This window comes from Myxocyprinus asiaticus, chromosome 43 (assembly GCF_019703515.2).
Source record: "Myxocyprinus asiaticus isolate MX2 ecotype Aquarium Trade chromosome 43, UBuf_Myxa_2, whole genome shotgun sequence".
NCBI classification, from domain to species: domain Eukaryota; kingdom Metazoa; phylum Chordata; class Actinopteri; order Cypriniformes; family Catostomidae; genus Myxocyprinus; species Myxocyprinus asiaticus.
Window position 1 is genome coordinate 14,464,607 of NC_059386.1, and position 20,087 is coordinate 14,484,693.

The following is a 20,087-nucleotide window of genomic DNA, read 5'->3' on the forward strand; positions in this document are numbered from 1 at the left end:
CTCCATTTTTTGATGGTCTAAAATGCATATTTAGGGTGCATCAAAATAATCCACACGACCCCAATCGACAAATAAAGTTCTTCTGAATGCAAACGTTTGATTATTTTTTAGAAACAAAACAATACTTATATACTTTTTAACTACAAATGTTCACTTCCGTACATCTCTGTGACGTGCGCTCATGAGAGGGATGTCGTAAGCTTGTTGGTAAGGTCACACGTCACGTGGAGGAGGAGTCAGGAAGTGCGTCATTGTTTACAAGAGAAACTTGTGCTGTTCACAAACCAAAACAGTCCAAAACAATTTCAAAACAATATAAAATAAAATAAAAATAATTTCCAAATAATAATAAAAAAAAAAAACAAAAAAGAAAACAATGTAAACAATGACGCACTTCCTGACTCCTCCTCCACGTATGGTGAGTGTTTTGTGCCACGATTACCTACTGAAGGAGACAGTCGTGTACTTTTACGTGAGAGAAGGATACGCCGCTGCAATAGACGTGTGACTCCAACGTCATGGATAAGTACATCGCCGCTATAGAAAGTCGTTGGTAGGTACATCAACTTAATGCAAAGCTAGTATCAGAGCTTTCTAACAAAGGGTTTAGTTGAGGTTGTAAAAAGAGTGACAAAACTCAGAAAGTGTAAATGTATTGACAGCTGAATGGGTCATGGACTTTTATTTCATTCAGGAGGCTGGAGTTCCTGTCTTATTTGTAGCCAGAACTTATTGATATTTTATTTTCGGTTTTCAGTCGCAATTTGGTTAGTTTTAGGTACTAGACCCTTTCACAATTTCAACCATGTGTTAGAAAGTCTTTCTGCTAGAAAGTCCTGAAGGCAAACTGATGTGCTATTGTCACATCTGGTATATACTATAAGTATATACTGTACATAGTCACAGGTGACATTGCGAATTATACATCTTCAGCAGAGCTGTAATTTTACTAAGTAATATACAGTAATTAATATGAGCCCATCATTACTAGCAACAACTTTAAAGATGAACACATAAATTCAATAATTATAATCCAGTAATATATAATATTCTGGAATGTGCCATTCTGAACTTTTACTCTTGATGTTTTAAGTATATGATGCTAATACTTTTGTACTTTTACTTAAAGGGATAGTTCACCCAAACAAGACGATTCTGTCATCATTTACTCCTCTTCATGTCGTTCCAAACCTGTATGACTTTCTTTTTCTGTGGAACATATATTTTGAGACTTATTATACAAGACTTTTCCAAGTCTCTCAAAGATATGATTTTTGGCTTCCTTATGATAAATACAATGGCTAATTTCATAGATTTATAGGAAACTATCAAAACCATTAATATTTATAATACATATCACATATTTAACAATTTTCAACCTCTACCATGTCAAATTTATTCGTTTATCTATTTTATTGTGTCTTTTTTCCCCCAATTCTAATTTATTCTTGTTGACTCAGTATTTTGCTGTTTTTAAATGTCATCACTTGAAGGCACTGTTTGTACTCTTCTTGCTCAATTTCAGGAATAATGTTAAGAATGAAAATAATGAGTGATTCTTTTTGCTATTTTAACTGTAAAAAGTGGTATATAAACTGCTGCTGCTGTACTTCCACATTCTGGATCCTTTGATGAGGGTTTATTCAATGAATAGTGCATTCAGTGAACATGTATGAGTAGGTTTAGCATGCATTTAGGGAAAATAGTTTTACAAAATCTTTACTCTTTGCTCTGTAAAAGACTGCCTTCAGATTTCAAAATCCAAAAGTAATTCTCCTTATTACAAGAAAAGAATAATAATAATAATAATAATAATAATAATAATAATACAAATAAAAGCATCTTGCCTTTAAGTGAAAGGATTTTAAAATACTCATATATAGGCTTTCTCAAAGTGCAACTTGAAATACTTGTTGGCTGTGTTACAGTATATTTGTTTCAAGTATGACCATGTTACCATGTCCTTTAAATACTGATATTTTTTTGAAAAACTGATGCATTGTTAGCTGCTTTTTTCCAATTTAAAGGAGGCAGATTGCAAAAGAAAGGGACTGCTGATTTGTTTTTCTTCAATTATTTCAAGTTGCACTTAGAGAAAGACAGAAGTCAACGAGAATACACTTCAAAAGTCCACAAAGAGACCACACAGATTCCAAGGGTGGTCTTGCGCATAGAGGTTAGGGCTTCATCATAGGAAACATCCTAAAAAAAAGGTCAAATACAAATAGAAAATTAACAACAGACCAGGGGTGAAAGGGGGAGTTTGTTTTAGGGAAACATACAATTTTAATTTAAATAACTTACCATGTACTCCTTCACGAGTTTTGAGGGGACTTCATTCAGGTAAGCAGCAAGTGTTCTCTAGACGCATTCACATTTTCTTTTCGATGGTGGCATTCTGGAAATGTGACAAATGAGCAGTGTTCAGCGGAGTTAACACACAAGTTAGCATTTTGATTTTCAGACTTACACTAGGGGATGCTTTCTTTAAATAGCATCTCACAGAATATCCCACTGCGTTATTTCTACAATAGTCAAATTTGTCAATCTATTCATTGGCTGAAATTAATTCTACAACAGCATCTTTGATGGCCCCAAAATACCAGGAACCAGTACAAGAAAACAAACAAATGGTCCTAAACCAGAAGCTTTGCTACAGAAAAGCTACAAAATAATCTTGGATGTCAGAGTTGTGCCTACTGCATGAATGACAACTCTGATGCTTCTGAGAAATGCCGTAAATTTACAAACAGGCCCTGAAATTAAAATGGTATGAATCATGTGCATATTAACATTCCATTAACATCTGATGGAGGGAACGAGACGTTGTGTCAATGTAGTGACACTAGGGGTCACTCTTGGGAGCCCCAAACACATCTACTTTTTTGAAAAAAGGCCAATACGAATTGGTGAGTGGAATTTGCATGCCACTCCCCCGGACATATGGGTATAAAAGGAGTTGGTATGCAACCACTCATTTAGGTTTTGTGCTGAGAAGCCGAGACCAGGTCCCGGCCATTTCAGTGGGTAGTTCTGCGTTGTGTCAATGTAGGGACACTAGGGGTCCCTATACAAAATGCCACAACTCTCTGAACTGTGTTACATGAACTGGCGGTGTGTGACGGGCAGACCGCAGTGTGCCTCGTAACCAGCGCAAAAGGCCATCACGTAATCTCCCCCAACGCTCTTATGAGCGTCGAACGGCCCTTCAGGAACAAGTCGACTGCCCAATGATAGGGACAGGCTAGCCCAGCCGAGGCCTCTTTTCCTCTCTTTTCTCCCCAAAAAGAGTGGAATTTGTTAACCGACTGGGAGCCATAAGTGTCTGCGTTGGTGGGTGTCCCTCCCAAGGGGAAGACACCGCGGAGACCACACCCTGCCCAAAAAGAGGGTGGGGGGGGGGTATTTTGAGTGGAATACGTCACATGGTCTTACCGAGTCTTGTTGGAAGTTTGTCATGTGGAGAGGTCCCATGGTAGGTCCTAACCAAAGGGGGAGGAGTTTATACCAAGCATGGCGACCGGGGGCAGAGGGGCCACCAGACACAGCAATGCCAAGGCTGGGTTTGCCTCCTCCTGGGGCAGCGCTTGCAGGTTCACCACCTGACACCTAAAAGGGGTCGTGAGAACCTTGGGCACATAGCCCGGTCGGGGTCTCAGGATCACGTGAGAGTAACCTGGACCGAACTCCAGGCACGATTCTCTGACAGAGAACGCCTGCAGGTCCCCTACCCTTTTGATGGAAGTGAGTGCAGTCAGGAGGGCAGTCTTCAAAGAGAGTGCCTTAAGCTCAGCTGACTCTAAGGGCTCAAAGGGAGCTCCCTGTAGACCCCGAAGTACTACAGAGAGGTCCCACGAGGGGACAAGGCGCGGTCTGGAGGGATTCAACCTCCTAGCGCCTCTCAGGAACCTGATGATCAAGTTGTGCTTCCCCAAGTACTTACCATCTACTGCATTGTGATGAGCCGAAATAGCGGCTACATACACCTTCAAGGTGGAGGGGGACAGCCACCCCTCCAGCCTCTCCTGCAGGAAGGAAAGCACCGATCCGGCTGCACATCTCTGGGGGTCTTCGCGTTGGGAAGAACACCACTTAGCGAACAGACGCCACTTCAAGGCATACAGGCGCCTCATAGAGGGTGCCCTGGCCTGAGTGATCGTGTCTACCACCGCGGGTGGTAGGCCACTTAGGTCTTCCGCATCCCGTCCAGGGGCCAGACATGGAGATTCCAGAGGTCTGGTCGTGGGTGCCAGATGGTGCCCCATCCCTGAGAAAGAAGGTCCTTCCTCAGAGGAATTCGCCGGGGGGGAGGGGCTGTCGCAAGGAGTGTGAGATCCGAGAACCACGTCTGGGTGGGCCAGTAGGGTGCTACTAGGATGATCTGCTCCTCATCCTCCCTGACCTTGCACAGGGTCTGTGCAAGTAGGTTCACTGGGGGAAATGCGTATTTGCGTAATCCGCCTTCAGACAGTTCAGCACCGACTGCACGCGCTCGTTCGTGAGGCGCGCTGTCATCGAGACTGAGTCCAACTCCAAACCGAGAAAAGAGATGCTCTGATCCGGGGAGCGCTTGCTCTTTTCCCAGTTGACCCGAAGCCCCAGTCGGCTGAGGTGCCGGAGCACAAGGTCCCTGTGTGAGCAGAGCAACTCCCGAGAGTGAGCTAGGATTAGACAGTCGTTGAGATAATTGAGGATGCGGACGCCCACTTCCATTAACGGAGCAAGGGCTGCCTCTGCGACCTTCCTGAAGACGCGAGGGGACAAGAACAGGCTGAAGGGGAGGACCTTGTACTGGTACGCCTGGCCTTCAAAGGCAAACCGCAGGAAGGGTCTGTGTCGAGGTAAGACCGAGGCGTGGAAGTATGCGTCCTTCAGGTCTACCGCCGCTAACCAATCTTGATGCCGGACCCTCGCTAGAATGCGTTTTTGCATCAGCATCTTGAACGGGAGTCTGTGCAAAGCCCGGTTCAGTACTTGCAGGTCCAGGATTAGTCGCAACCCACCGCCTTTCTTTGGTACGATGAAGTAAGGGCTGTAGAACCCTTTCTTCATCTCAGCTGGAGGGACAGGCTCTATCGTGCCCTTGTGCAGAAGGGTAGCGATCTCTGCACGCAAGGTAGCGGCGTTCTCGCCTTCACCGAGGTGAAGCAGATGTCGCTGAACCTGGGCGGGTGCCTGGTGAACTGAATCACGTAGCCAAGTCGGACGGTTCGGGTCATCCATCGCGACAGGTTGGAAAGCACGAGCCATGTGCTCAATATCCAGGCGAGTGGGACCAAGGGAATGATCACGTTGGACGTACCGGCGGGTGGGGCCTCGCAGCGGGGCAGAGCTTGAGGTGCCACGTCGAGGGGATTCGAGCCCCGTGGCCATGCTGAGTCCAGGGACATCGAAGCACTTACCTGGCTCCTGCCACCCACCATAAGATTGGCCGAGGAGGGGGGAGGAGGAGTCTCGTCCCCGTAGTCCACCGGAACCAATCTCGTGTGAGTGTGTTTGTGTCACAGCTGGGCACACAGGGGCGGGGGGTCTGCCGCTGAAGCGCCATACCTGCAAAAATGGGACGGTGGATGGTGGTCGTGACGACAGCCGTGCGTACCGGACATGTGACCCAGGAAATGAGAAAACCAATCTTTTGTTGAACTTTTGGGTACCGCAGCCTCTTGGGCATGCGGCAGAAAATAAACAAAGGAGTCTCCTCCTGGCCCTCCACTGGGGGATGGAGTGGTCTGCTCACCAGCTCCAGAGAAGCAGGTCTCCTCGCCCCTGGGTTGCCTGTCTCAGGGGTGCTTCGAAGCCTTCCTCAGATTCTTAGTGACCAGCCGTGAGACGGGTGGCGTCTGCTTCCTGCATTGGGATCCAGGCCTGGGCCGGGCCACGGGGGTAGGCTGCAGCAGAGCCAGTGTTGTTGCTGCAGGAGGACGCCCTTGGTGACAAGCAGATGGGGTGCGGGGTCTTGAGCCACGCCAGGGCAGGATGTGTTGTATGGCCTCCGTCTGCTTCTTCACCGCCGAGAACTGCTGGGCAAAGTCCTCGACGGTGTCGCCGAACAGGCCAACCTGGGAGATGGGGGCGTCAAGGAACCGTGCCTTGTCAGCCTCTCACATCTCAACCAAGTTGAGCCAAAGGTGGTGCTCCTGGACCACCAGGGTGGACATCGCCCGCCCGAGAGACCGTGCCGTGACCTTCGTCGCCCGGAGAGTGAGGTCGGTCACCAAGCGCAGTTCCTGCATCAATCTCGGGTCAGAACTACCCTCGTGCAGTTTTTTTAGCACCTTGGCTTGATGTACTTGCAGGAGAGCCATGGCATGCAGGGCGGAGGCAGCTTGTCCAGCGGCACCATAGGCCTTAGCCATCAGGGACGGCATAAACCTACAGGCCCTGGACGGGAGCTTCGGGCGCCCAAGCCAGGTGGCGGCTCTCTGCGGACACAAGTGCACCGCGAGCGCCTTATCCACCTGGGGGATCACCGAATACCCCCTGGCCGTTCCACCATCGAGGGTAGTGAGAGCAGGGGAGCTGAAAGACCGGGACCGGGCAGTAAAAGGTGCCTCCCACGATCTTGTCAGCTCCTCATGCACTTCCAGGAAGAAAGGAACGGGGGCGGGGCATGGCTCGGCACCCCAAGCCCAGGAACCAATTGTCGAGCCGCGAGGGTTCAGGGGAGAGTGGAGGTTTCCACACTAGCCCGATGCTTGTGGCCGCACGGGAAAGCATGTCCGTCATTTCCGCGTCGGCCTGGGACTGGGCGACCATTCCCGAAGGAGGAAGCCCAGTCGAAGCCTCTGTGTCCGACTGAACGAGCCCGCTCTCCGATGCTGCGCTTGATAACTCGTCATCTTCCCGGGCTCTGAAGAAGAGGTCGAACTCGCCCTGAGATGAGCCAGCGGTCTTGTCCGAGCGCCGAGCCGGGGCAAGCGAGCGTGCTGGGGAATGGGAGGTCCGTGGGGGGATACCCGGCAGAGGTGGTCCCATTGATGTCCCCAAATCAGAAGAGGGATAAGCCGCTGAAATGCACCGTAAAATCCAGCAGATGAGGTGAATGAACTCACGGATGAATTCAGCTTCAATGTATAGAACCGCTCGGCTCCGAAGAGACAATCTGAATGAGTGGTTGCATACCAACTCCATTTATACCCGTATGTCCGGGGGAGTGGCATGCAAATTCCACTCGCCAATTCTCATAGGCCATTTAAAAATAAAGCAGAGGTGTTTGGGGCTCCCAAGAGTGACCCCTAGTGTTACTACATCGACACAACATCGAGTGAGTGACAGATAGGGAACCAAGGTTTAAAGGGATAGTTCACCCAAAAATGAAAAGTTCAGAGGGATTGTTGTAATTGTACTGAATTCCACAGATACCTAATAAAATTTAAAAATGACAAATCAAATTGGTTGCTGATAAATTTGTTTAAATATTATCATATACCACAGTATTTCTTTATCAGCACTCACACACAAATGAAATACAAAATTGTTACAGATGAACAAACCTGAATTACATCCAAAGGACTTCAATTCAGAATTTGGATTTACATACAACAACCATCACAGCTGACATTACATCACAAAGATTACCTCTTGCTCAGTAAAGAGTGCTGGTCATCTGTTCTTAAATTCCACGAGGAAAGGCAGACCTCACGCCTCCTGTGTGCAAATGCAGACTAGTAAAATTATGAATGATCTAACCTACAAGTTTAGTAAGCAAGATGACATCTTATTCAAGAGTCCAATGTATTTATTGCGATATGTGTAGTTAGAGATGCCAAAGTTGGAGTTAACATTTGATATTAAATAAAAATGCTCAATGCCATTATTAGTATGCACTATTGCCACTTGTTGGGAAATAACTAAATAAAAGCAATAGCCTATAACAAATAAATCTAATGCAAACTTCACACACACAAAACACACTGACGTAGCTACCTGGAGAGTACGTATGTGCCAGATGTGTTTTAAGGCGACGTACCTGGAGACGACGTACTTAGTACACATATAATTTTTTTAAATACATTTCTGATATACGCCGCCGTTACGTCGCCACCGGTAGATGTTCCTTATGTGCACTCGGCGTGACGTCGCCTCCGGTCTTACGTCAGCAGTCCCAATCAATCCCATTCAAAACTCAACATGGTCTGATGGCGACAGAAGGGTAGACTGCTCCTTCTCCCGGGAAGCCTTTAAAGTGGCACTATCCACTCGCCATACTCCACGTGACGCGTGACCTTACCAACGAGCTTACGTCATCCCTCTCATGAGCACACGTCACAGAGATGTATGGAAGTGAACATTTGTAGTTAAAAAGTATATAAGTATTGTTTTGTTTCTAAAAATAATCAATCGTTTGCATTCAGAAGACCTTTATTTGTCGACTGGAGTCATGTGGATTATTTTGATGCACCCTAAATATGCATTTTGGACCATAAAAAAATGGAGGACATTCACTTGCATTGTTTAGAGGAGGAAGCCTGAAATGAAATCCTAAAAGTCTTAAATTCTGTTTTGACGAAGAAAGAAACTCAGATACATCTTGGATGGCCTGAGGGTGAGTAAATTATTAGCAAATTTTCATTTTTGGGTGAACTATTCCTTTAAATATTTATTTGTTTCTCACCCGCACCTATCATATTTCTTCAGAAGACAAGACTTGCATCACCAAACAACACTGATCTAAGCATAGCCAAGCATATCTAATAGGATTCGCATCTTTGACGTTTAGTGAAACACAGCGGGCCATGTCATTTCAACATGGGAAAACACATTGAAGGGGGTGACCCGCACCATGTATAATAAAAACCTATTTATAGAAAACTTTTATGAGTATAGTCTTTTTCTCATGTGCATGTACACCATTCAGATCACTCTTCAAAAAAACACAATTAATTCGATAATGTGTAAATCTTTTTAAATTAGCACAAAATTGCGGCTGGGGTAAGGGAATGAAGTAGGGGGGGCGTTCATCAAAAAAAGGCTGAGAACCACTGCTCTAAAACATTCAAACCATTATGAATATTACAGAACTCAATATAAATAAAAATTTGCAAAGACAAAAAATTTACTTCAAGGTGACACCCTCATTTAAGCTAACTGTCAATCCATCACTGAGTAATGACTAAGTCTACTTTAGGTCTTGTTTTCATCCTTTTAGGCATCTTGTTAATTTTCTTGCCATTGTATAACTAATCAAGTTATAATTAATACATATTAATGCCAATAAATTCAAGTGCTTGAGCTTGACCAGAGCATGAAATTCTGTTATACCATTTTAAATACTGACTTATATTACAACAAAAACAAAGTGGCAAAGTGTAGATCTGTATGATGACCTGTGCTAGATGTTGACAGTGAGTGACAAAAGAGATGAAGCTCAACAAGACAAGTGTTCAAGCTGATTGCATGACACTGCAGCAGAAGTACTGAAAAGTCACCATGACACACTCACCTCAACAATATTTGGTGAATAAATGCTAATATAATTGATGAGCTAACCTGATGTGTGGAACATTCATGCCTACTAAAAAGCACTGTAATTACGCATGATTAGCATTACAATTGCTTTAGCTTTTTTCACTATATTGCCAAAAGCACCCATATGTGCTTGTGGAGCATTACATTTGAAAAGGTGAGTGTGTTATTTCTGCCTCATGGTTATTAAATGGAATTGCAAAAATACTGGCTTTTTCAAACAGGTTTCCCAAAAACTCACCCCATTTGCAGTTTGAAAAACAGGTAGTCCCATACCAAACTCACACAAACAGAATGGCCAGACTGGTTCGAGCTGACAGAAAGGCTACGTTAAGTCAGATAACCACTCTGTACAATTGTAGTGAGCAGAATAGCATCTCAGAATGCACAACATGTCGAACCTTGAGGCAGATGGGCTACAACTGTAGAAGACCAGGTTTGGCACTTTGTTAGGACCATAGTTTTCCTAATAAAGCGCTTAGTGAGTGTGCATATATATATATATATATATATATATATATACATATATACAGGTGCATCTCAATAAATTAGAATGTCATGGAAAACTTCATTTATTTCAGTAATTCAACTCAAATTGTGAAACTCGTGTATTAAATAAATTCAATGCACACAGACTAAAGTAGTTTAAGTCTTTGGTTCTTTTAATTGTGATGATTTTGGCTCACATTTAACAAAAACCCACCAATTCACTATCTCAAAAAATTAGAATACATCATAAGACCAATAAAAAAAAACATTTTTAGTGAATTGTTGGCCTTCTGGAAAGTATGTTAATTTACTGTATATGTACTCAATACTTGGTAGGGGCTCCTTTTGCTTTAATTACTAACTCAATTTGGCTTGGCATGGAGGTGATCAGTTTGTGGCACTGCCGAGGTGGTATGGAAGCCCAGGTTTCTTTGACAGTGGCCTTCAGCTCATCTGCATTTTTTGGTCTCTTGTTTCTCATTTTCCTCTTGACAATACCCCATAGATTCTCTATGGGGTTCAGGTCTGGCGAGTTTGCTGGCCAGTCAAGCACACCAACACCATGGTCATTTAACCAACTTTTGGTGCTTTTGGCAGTGTAGGCAGGTGCCAAATCCTGCTGGAAAATGAAATCAGCATCTTTAAAAAGCTGGTCAGCAGAAGGAAGCATGAAGTGCTCCAAAATTTCTTGGTAAACGGGTGCAGTGATTTTGGTTTTCAAAAAACACAATGGACCAACACCAGCAGATGACATTGCACCCCAAATCATCACAGACTGTGGAAACTTAACACTGGACTTCAAGCAACTTGGGCTATGAGCTTCTCCACCCTTCCTCCAGACTCTAGGGCCTTGGTTTCCAAATGAAATACAAAACTTGCTCTCATCTGAAAAGAGGACTTAGGACCACTGGGCAACAGTCCAGTTCTTCTTCTCCTTAGCCCAGGTAAGATGCCTCTGACGTTGTCTGTGGTTCAGGAGTGGATTAACAAGAGGAATACGACAACTGTAGCCAAATTCCTTGACACGTCTGTGTGTGGTGGCTCTTGATGCCTTGACCCCAGCCTCAGTCCATTCCTTGTGAAGTTCACCCAAATTCTTGAATCGATTTTGCTTGACAATCCTCATAAGGCTGCGGTTCTCTCGGTTGTTGTTCATCTTTTTCTTCCACACTTTTTCCTTCCACTCAACTTTCTGTTAACATGCTTGGATACAGCACTCTGTGAACAGCCAGCTTCTTTGCCAATGGATGTTTGTGGCTTACCCTCCTTGTGAAGGGTGTCAATGATTGTCTTCTGGACAACTGTCAGATCAGCAGTCTTCCCCATGATTGTGTAGCCTAGTGAACCAAACTGAGAGACCATTTTGAAGGCTCAGGAAACCTTTGCAGGTGTTTTGAGTTGATTAGCTGATTGGCATGTCACCATATTCTAATTTTTTGAGATAGTGAATTGGTGGGTTTTTGTTAAATGTGAGCTAAAATCATCACAATTAAAAGAACCAAAGACTACTTCAGTCTGTGTGCATTGAATTTATTTAATACACGAGTTTCACAATTTGAGTTGAATTACTGAAATAAATGAAGTTTTCCATGACATTCTAATTTATTGAGATGCACCTGTATACTGCTGGCCAAAAGTTTGGAATAATGTACAGATTTTGCTCTTATGGAAAGAAATTGGTACTTTTATTCACCAAAGTTGCATTCAACTGATCACAATGTATAGTATGGACATTAATAACGTGAAAAATTACTATTACAATTTGAAAAAAAATATATATATATTTTTTTAAACTACTTCAAAGAGTTCTCATCAAAAAACACTCCACATGCAGCAATGACAGCTTTGCAGATCCTTGGCATTCTAGCTGTCAGTTTGTCCAGATACTCAGGTGACATTTCACCCCACACTTCCTGTAGCACTTGCCATAGATGTGGCTGTCTTGTCGGGCACTTCTCACGCACCTTACAGTCTAGCTGATCCCACAAAAGCTTAGTGGGGTTAAGATCCATAACACTCTTTTCCAATTATCTGTTGTCCAATGTCTGTGTTTCTTTGCCCACTCTAACCTTTTCTTTTTGTTTTTCTGTTTCAAAAGTGGCTTTTTCTTTGCAATTAGGCCTGCACCCCTGAGACTTCTCTTTACTGTTGTACGTGAAACTGGTGTTGAGCGGGTAGAATTCAATGAAGCTGTCAGCTGAAGACATGTGAGGCATCTATTTCTCAAACTAGAGACTCTGATGTACTTATCCTCTTGTTTAGTTGTACATCTGGCCTTCCAAATCTCTTTCTGCCCTTGTTAGAGCCAGTTGTCCTTTGTCTTTGAAGACTGTAGTGTACAACTTTGTATGAAAACTTCAGTTTTTTGGCAATTTCAAGCATTGTATAGCCTTCATTCCTCAAAACAATGATTGACTGACGAGTTTCTAGAGAAAGCTCTTTGTTTTTTGCCATTTTTGACCAAACATTGACCTTAAGACATGCCAGTCTATTTTATACTGTGGCAACTCAAAAACAAAGACAATGATAAAGAGCACCTATTATGGTTTTTCAAATATTACGTTTCATGTAGTGTGTTATATAGCTGTTTGTGAATGTAAAAAAAAGTCTGTAAAGTTTCACAAATCAAAGTGCACGACAAATGGAGTTATTGACTCCCAAAAGAAAGAACCGATTCTGAACACCTGAAACACGTCGTTAGTAATTCCAGACTTACTTCCTGTACTAACCTACGTAATTTGGGCTATGTCTCGTTTGGAAGGCTGTGTCCTACGAAGGTCGCGTTTGTCGGCCGCATACGTCATTGAGGCTGTCTCGTTTCAGAAAAGCGAGTAGGACACTTCGAAAGCAGCCTTCGAATGCGACCTTCTTTCACGGGAATTCGGAGGATGCATGATGTGTATCCTTTGTGGGCACTCACAACCCACAGTTCTTTGCTTCAACAGAAATGTCTAAAAAAAATTACACTAATTTGCCCATAAATATGATGTTCAAATGCAAGGAATGTTAATTCCCAAGTTGAAGTACCTCAGTAGATGGGTGCAGAGTATACAATATGTATAATTATATTAATATATAATTAAAATAAAGTATTAGACTAACAGTACACCTGTATAATCTATTTTCTTTTCTCTTTACATCATTATAACTCTCCTAAAATGTACCTCATGCATTCCCTTCCAGAGGGACTTTGTTCCCTTCTCACTCAAAGTGCTTGCGCTTGTTAAAGAGTGGTGTACTCTCATAGCAACCATGTTGTGTTACGTTTCCATTTGTCCTACGAAGGCTGTCTCGTTTAAACGAGGCTTGTTTTTTTTATGATTTACATTTTTATTTATTAAAACACAGGAAAACAAAACATAATTATAAATACACAAAATCAACTTTTAACACCCACTACCACCCCTCCTCCTCCCCAACCCCACCCCAAACCTCAACAAACAACCCTGTGGTCTTAGATGAACACATATAAAAGAATACAAAAACAAAAACCAAACAACTAAAAGAGGAAAAAAGAGAATAATAATAATAATAATAATAATAAAAAATACATATATATACAAATATAAAAATCACACAAACTGACAATTACCCCTCTCTCTCCACTATTCCACCCAAGAACCCTCCAAGAATGCTAAATATCCACCCCATTTTCCCACAAACAGATCCGGATTCCCCAGTCTTCTGTAAGACCCCTCCTCTAAGGCCGCCACTCTCCCCATCTCCGAGCACCACTCCTGAAACGGGGGTGCTCCAACCGACTTCCAACCCCTCAAAATCACCTGCCTGGCGACCATAACACAGGTCAGGACCCAATCCTCCACATGTTTATTCTCCACATTAATTTCTGCCCCATCTCCCAAAATACAGAGTCTGGGGCAAAATGAAACCCGAGTGCCCAAGACCTCACATACAAAATTCTGAACTCTCAACCAAAACCCCTGGATCTCAATGCACCCCCAAAAAACATGGGTTATATCTCCATCCTCCGATTGGCATCGCCAGCAGGTAGGTGTGTCTTTAAGACCAAGCCTATACAGTCTAGAGGGGGTCCAATAGAATCTATTTAAAATCTTGAACTGAATAAGGTGAACCCTTGCATCTCTAGATACAGACTTGACATTTTTCAGAATCTTAGTCCACACTCCATCCTCCAATACCAAATTCAAATCTTTCTCCCATAATCTCTTAATAGAAGTTAAGGCTCCATCCTCCATACTCTGAATTAACAGGGTGTAGTACACTGATGCCTCATGACCTTTTCCAAAAGCCGCAATCACCTCACCCAAAGCATCTGCCTCCTTAGGGGGGTGTGTGCTACTCCCAAAAATAGTACAAAGCAGGTGGCGCAATTGTAAATATCTATAAAACTGAGGTCTGGGGATCCCAAAATGTTGGACCAAGTTTTCAAATGATCTCAACACTCCACTTTCATATAGGTCACTGAGTGTAGCAACCTCCCTCACAATCCACTCTGGCCAGCAGAAAGGGGACTTGCCAATACGTAATCTTGGGTTCTGCCATATACTCGAGGCAACATTTAAATAAGTGTCCAATTTAAACAATCTGGACACTTTAGTCCATACCGAATGTAAATGCGAAATAACGGGGTGTAACTTAACTTTTCCGATTTGTTTGATAGAGATATTTTGTAATGGCGAAATAGGGGCAAGAACTGCCTGTTCAATAACAAACCAGGGAGGGGCTCTCTCAGGTGGAAGTGACCAATGAGCCAAATGTCTGAGACTGAAAGCATAGTAATAAAGCAAAATCTTGGGTAGGCCTAGCCCTCCTTTGTCAATCGGCCTATGTAACTAATTAAAATGCAATCTGGGACATTTACCATTCCAAATGAAGGACTTCACTATGCTATCAAATTGCTTGAAATAAGAGAGGGGGACATTTACAGGGATAGATTGTAGCAGGTAGTTAAATTTTGGAATACAATTCATTTTGATAACATTAACCTTCACAATCATAGATAAATGTAATGAAGCCCACCTGCCCACATCGCTCAAAATCTTTTTATTAAAGGGTCAAAATTAACACTAACTAAATCAGACAAATTTGCTGGGAATAAAATCCCCAAATACTTAATGCCCTGTTTGGGCCATTGGAAGGTGCCCGGCTGAAAAGCCGTTACTGGACATTACGCTGTCAAAGCCAAAGCTTCGGATTTAGACCAATTGACCTTGTATCCTGAGAACTTGGAAAAGGAATTAATAATTCTGTGGAGGCAAGGCATAGATCTAGTAGGTTCAGAGACAAATAATAAAATATCATCTGCGTAAAGCAGAAGCTTATGCGCCACACCTCCCACCACCACCCCTGGAAAATCATCCTCCCCCCATATCGCGGCTGCTAATGGTTCCAGGGCAAGACAGAACAATAAAGGGGAAAGAGGGCAGCCCTGCCGAGTGCCCCTATCCAGAGTAAAATAATCTGAAATTAATCCATTTGTTTGTACCGCTGCTACAGGGTGTCTATAAAGTAACTTAATCCAACCAATAAATGTACTTCCGAACCTGTATATTTCCAAAATCTTAAAAAGATAATCCCATTCTGCCATATCAAACGCCTTTTCGGCGTCAAGTGAGATGGCAGTGACCGGAGATTGATCATTCGCTACTGACCACATAATATTGATGAAACGCCTAATGTTATTAGAAGAGCTATGGCCCCGAATAAATCCCACCTTATCTATATGTATAAGAGATGTCATAACCTCACTTAATCGGTTAGCCAAAATGTTTTTCTTGTGTCATGGTTGGTGGAATCTTTCCATTCTTTAATGATTCCGTATAAACTTCTAACACAAGTGGAGCCAGTTCTGTAGCATAAGATCTAAAAAATTCAGCAGCAAAGCTGTCTGGCCCCGGAGCCTTGCCTGTAGGCAAGGCCTTAATTACCTCGCCAAGCTCCTCCAAGGTTATCTCAGAATCAGGAGAATTTTTTGCTCAGTAATCAGTTTAGGGAGTTCTAATGGGTCCACAAAGTTTCTAATATCTTCATCAGTAGACGAAGACGTGGAACTATAGAGATCAAGATAGAATTCTTTAAAAGCATTATTAATATCAACGGCTGAGGTAAAAATTTCACCACCAGCAGATTTCACTGAGGGAATGATAGAAAGAGACACTCTCTGTTTTATATATCTAGCCAAAAGCTTCCCTGCTTTGTCACCCGACTCAAAGCATGACTGTCTTGCCCTGAATAACCAAAACTCCACTTTCCGCGATAAAATAGTATTATATCTATATTTCAATCGGGTCAATTCTTTGAGGCCATCAGATGACATACGGCACTTCAGCTCTGCCTCGGCACTTTTAATATTTCCTTCCAACTCCACAAGTTCTTGTGCTTTGGATTTTTTGGTGAATGAGGCATACTCTATGATCCGACCCCTAAGGACCGCCTTAAGTGCCTCCCAAGCCACGCCCACAGAGGATACCGAGGACCAGTTGGTCTCCATATAAACACTGATTTCAGTCTTTAACATTTGTTGGAGATCAGGATTTTGCAAAAGGGACACATTAAGGCGCCAACTATATGATTTATTTTTCTCTGTATATGGCAACACCTCTAAACTCACCAGGGTGTGACCCGAGACTAAAATGTTTCCAATTGAGCAATCAACAACAGATGCAATGAGGGATTTGGATATAAAAAAAATAAATCTATTCTAGAATAAATCTAATGGACTGATGAAAAAAATGTATAGTCCCTACCAGATGGGTTCAAAAGTCTCCAAATATCCATAAGACCAAGATTTTTACACATCCTGTGAAGCGTCAATGTTGCTCAAGGGGGTTTACACACTTTTGCTTCACTGTGATCAAGGACCATCAAAAGATTAAAGTCTCCTCCCAATATTATATCATGAGGGGTGCCAGCAGCTTGCAGCATCCCTTCAAGATCTATAAAAAAGCCCTGATCATCAGCGTTAGGTGCATAAATATTAGCCAAAATCAACCTTTGCCCTTGAATTTCAGCTAAAACTATAATGACTCTCCCTAATTTATCTTTAGTCTGTTTGAGACATTTGAATTGTAAATGTTTATTTACCAATATAATGACTCCCTTGCTCTTACTTGAGCCAGCACTAAAAAAAACATGTCCACCCCATATCTTCCCAATTTTTTCAGCTTCCTGCAGGGAGAGATGTGTTTCTTGAAGAAACACTATATCATATTTCTTACGTTTAAGAAAAGAAATAGCCTTCCTTCTTTTTATGGGGTGCCCCAACCCATTTACATTCCATGTGGAGAGAGATAGTACACTCATATTAACAACTGACATATTGATATAATAAAAATAAATAAACTGTGTGTCAAAAACAACATTATACAGACCACATTCCCCATTAGTGAAACAATCAAACCCCGAAATTCCCCCCGAACAAACCCCGCGCATGAAAGCACCAACCGGCGACAATCCCTCTAAACTCAAAAGGTCCATGAACGCCCATGAGCCCCCATGAAAACTTTGCCATCTGATCGCTCAATTGATCTTCCATAAAACAAATTCCAGCTGATATAAAACCATTCAGATTCCTCGGACAGACAGACGAATTTTAAGTGAGCCAGCTGTCATGAGTTCAGCGGATGACATAATCATTCCAATGTCCCGTAAAAAAAAACTCAACAAAACAAACTACAGCCAGCAGGAGGAATAAGCACGAAGAATGAACAGATTAATCCACAGCTGTTCCAAAGGAGTGTTATTCAACAGAACAAGCTCCAGCTGCTAGGCGGAGCCAACACAAAAAGAAACAAAACCGGCATCACGGTTCCCCGGATGGTTGAATTCACTCGGAGGCTGCATAAAATTATATAACATGACTTACATAATCCATCAACTTTATAAAAGACATCCTTTGTGTGAGCATGTAGATATTTTGCGGTCATCTGTAGTGTCCAATCTCAAACTGGCCGGGAACTTCAATGCAAAAGTAATCTTCCGTCAATGCAAACATTTCTTTAAGGAAAAGTGTTATTCACAAATCAAGCTCCAGCCGCACGGCGGAGCCAACGCAAAAAAAAACAACAAAATATCGCCCAGCTTCCTCAAGAGTAAGTACAGTGAGTCGACCCACTCACATGAGAAACATCCAATGGTTTACTCAACCATTGATTCAATAAAAGACACTGCCTGATTGGGACATGTAAATACTTTGCAACCGACCTTCGTTTCTATTCTCAGTTTGGCCAGAAACATCAGAGCAAACGAGATCTTTTGCTGATGTAAGAATTTATTACATTCCTTGAACCGATCGCGTTTCTCTCTTGTCGAACTCGCAAAGTCCGGGAACAAGAAAATATTATGGTTCATCCAAGAAAGCTTTCCTTTGCTCCTCGCCTGGCGCAACACAAGATCTTTATCGGATGATCTCAGAAATCTGGCCAGAATCGGTCGGGGCCTGTCTCCCTCAGCAAATCTGTGAGCTGGGACTCTGTGAGCTCGCTCGATTTCCAGCTTGTGGCCTGTTATGTCAAGCAGACTCGGGAAAAACTCGTCTAGGAATTTCACCATATCTCTGCCCTCCTCATGCTCAGGAATTCCAACAATTAGACCGTTATTCCTGCGGCTTCTATTCTCAAGATCTTCAAGCTTTTCAAGGAGATGTTCCAAATCAACTTTGGTTGTGAGTGGATTAGCAGTTAATTCCCTCTCTCTCAACATCAGTCACTCTTGTAACTAGCTCAGAGAATTTTATTTCCATCACCGTAATCGATCGATGTATTACAGCGAGATCCTCCAAGTCAGCAAGAATCTTCATCAACATCACTGACATGTTGGACAACTTACACTGGATTCCTTCTCCCACCGCTCCATCCACATCGAGTCCCCGGTCTGTAGGCCTGTCGGGGCTTTAAAAGACACTTACGTGTTCAGGATGAATGTCTCCAGAGCCCGAGGATTTTGACTTCTTTGCCATGTTTTGCATCAAAGAGCAAATGTGTAACTGGGTGTATCAAATTTCACCAGATTATAACATGAAAATAATAAAAAATTTAGTAAAGTGTGCAGAGCTCATCACTCACACGTCTGCCCCTTGCATGGCATCACGTGACCCCCCTAAATGAGGCTTGTTTAAAGGAGGACACTCGGTATACTGCAGCCTTCAAAGGACGCCTCCTACCTATCACGCAGCCTTCGAAACGAGACACAGCCTTGGTAACAAAAAACCCGCCTCTGGTCTTCATTGGCTGCTCGCGAACAGCTTTGACCTGCCCTCAAAATGATGTCCCAGTCTGTTGTGATTGGTCTACCGCTTAGTGTAGTGTTTGAGGGCAGGTCAAAGCTGTTCGTGAGCAGCCAGTGAAGACCAGAGGCGGGTTTTTTGTTACCTAATTACGTAGGTTAGTACAGGAAGTAAGTCTGGAATTAATAACGACTTGTTTCAGGTGTTCAGAATCGGTTCTTTCTTTTGGGAATCAATAACTCCATTTGTTGTGCACTTTGATTTTTGAAACTTTGCAGACTTTTTTACATTCACAAACAGCTATGGAACACACTACATGAAAGGTAATATTTGAAAAACCATAATAGGTGCTCTTTAATTACTAAAACCAAGTTATCATATAGATACTACAGTAATGCTGTAGTAAAACCATGGTTACTGCCAAAAAGAAAAACAAAACAAAAACATGGTTACTACAGTTGTGGTTTCAAGTCATGGTTAATACAGTATTACTACAGTAAATCCATGGCAAATTTTCATAAGGGTATCATTTATTAACGAGGGTTTAAGATCATTATCAATGTTTTAACAACTCTGAATTTAAATAAACCTGTAAAAATTGTCGATCAAGCCCATTATAATAAATGTCACATCTAGGTTTGTTATTACTTAGTGTGAATAACTCCAGATGCTGTTTTTCTGTAATTACCTCAGAAAAGCACTGCTCCCTCTTTGAATGAGTGCTATGACTGAAAGGGTGAGCACTGTCTATGACTGCTAGTGTATTTTAGCATTTCTGCACATCAAGATGAGCAGAAGAAAAAATAGTTCCGGTGCCATGCAACAATTCGCTAATACAATTCTTTTTTTTCCCACTTGGAAGCTTATGATATATATAATCTAAATAATAATATCACTTGTAAATAAAAATTCAGAATCTATATTTTTA

At 42.6% G+C, this 20,087-nt stretch overlaps 1 long non-coding RNA gene across 1 annotated transcript in view; it reads left to right on the top strand.

Annotated features, from left to right (window-relative positions):
* Positions 1–465: 465 nt before the first annotated feature.
* Positions 466–20,087, top strand: part of LOC127433664 (uncharacterized) — a 60,412-nt gene continuing 40,790 nt past the window's right edge. Inside the window, exon 1 of the long non-coding RNA XR_007895907.1 lies at positions 466–553. This is a non-coding gene — a long non-coding RNA (uncharacterized LOC127433664). The remainder of the gene's footprint in view (positions 554–20,087) is intronic.